Source organism: Rhododendron vialii, chromosome 1a, assembly GCF_030253575.1.
Source record: "Rhododendron vialii isolate Sample 1 chromosome 1a, ASM3025357v1".
NCBI lineage: Eukaryota > Viridiplantae > Streptophyta > Magnoliopsida > Ericales > Ericaceae > Rhododendron > Rhododendron vialii.
Genome location: NC_080557.1, coordinates 10,675,829 through 10,677,415, shown reverse-complemented (window position 1 = coordinate 10,677,415; position 1,587 = coordinate 10,675,829).

The window sequence follows — 1,587 nt, the reverse complement described above, 5'->3', positions numbered from 1 at the left end:
AGTTGGCGTTGATCTCGGAGTTCACGAAAGCATTGTCGTTGACATAGGCAACATTGTCATTGGCATTAGGGTTACGCGTATTGTCTTTTTTGGTGGGGTTGACAAGATGTTCGTAGGGAACGACGTCATTGACCTTTTGTGCATATCTTGTGACAACTACTCCACGAAGTTAGGTTTAGGGTCTTGAGGGTTTCTAAATATCTGGTTCTCAAAAGGGAGCGCTTGCAACATCATTCTGACACTGATCCTGGCCTATTCGGCCTATTTTTTAATCGTTATCTTCCTAGAGAAAGGAAATCTTCTTCTTTGAGATACTATATTGTCAAAGGAAATCTCCTTTGACAATACCTTTTTCCTTCATTGGCAAGGTTTGTCTCTTTGACTTCTTCGTACTGGAATTCTTCGTCTCGTTTGATCGCCCAACCAATTATAAAAGGAATGGTTCCTTTATCGCTTCCTTTTGATCGGAGTCAATGTCGATTTCATAACTCCTCGAACTCTGAGTTACGGCAGGTAAATAAATATTTATATGATATACTTAGGTAGGATATCTCGTAGTTTTAGAGAAGTAATATATATGGTAAACGTTTAGCTACTCAGATTTATGCTTCTCATAATGTTGTCTACACAATCTACCCAAGGTCGAGTGTTGAACCTATGCTCTGATACCATTTTGTAACGCTCCGATTTTTTGGAAGCAATATAAAATAATTTCTTAAGAAATATTTGCTAAATAAATAATATTTTCTAAAATAGAGGTTTAACTATTACAATTCCAAGATAGATTTACTGATTCAAAATATAATAACTTCAGAGCCAACTCTAGGCTTGACACGGATCCCAAGCATACTCGATCTACGTTCTTGATATTCTTCCCGTGTCGAATTGCACCATCATTGAATCCTGCACCCTCTGACAAATTGATCGCCGAAGCAACCGATTTACCAAGATACAGACGTATCCGTGAGTGATAAATCACCCAGTAGAATAATCCAACCCAACTAGCCCTCTTACTTTACAACTAGCAAGTAAACAATATAATAATGATGTGGAAAAGTAAAACAGAGATTTTTTATATAAACCGGTTTATTACTATCCATTAACCCTACGTGAAATCTAAAATCTCATCTACGAGATCTTTTCCTGCCATATCCACTAATTATGACCGTATCATGGGAAATCCCCCCTTACTTGTCCTGCACACGGGGTCCTAAATGAATATACCTAAATTATGTACTTAGCATGAATTCATTTAAGACCATAACAAGGGGCACGATTACCCTTTGGAACTTCCCATGGCGTACCATACGTTAGGGTTGCCACCATTCCTAAGCCACTAACTATGACCGTGTCATGGGACAATCCCCCCTTGCTAGCCTTGCAAGGACACGATTACCTTTTGGAACTTCCTATGGCGTACCCTATGTTAGGGTCACCGCAATTACATCGCTGGGCCCTGCAGGTCACCCTTAACCATGGCCAACTCACAATCCACAATCTCACAATTTCAACACTTTACTATTTTTTCATTAACTTAGCATCGTCTAGATAAATTCTATTCGCATACCACCCCATGTCTCTAGGGTT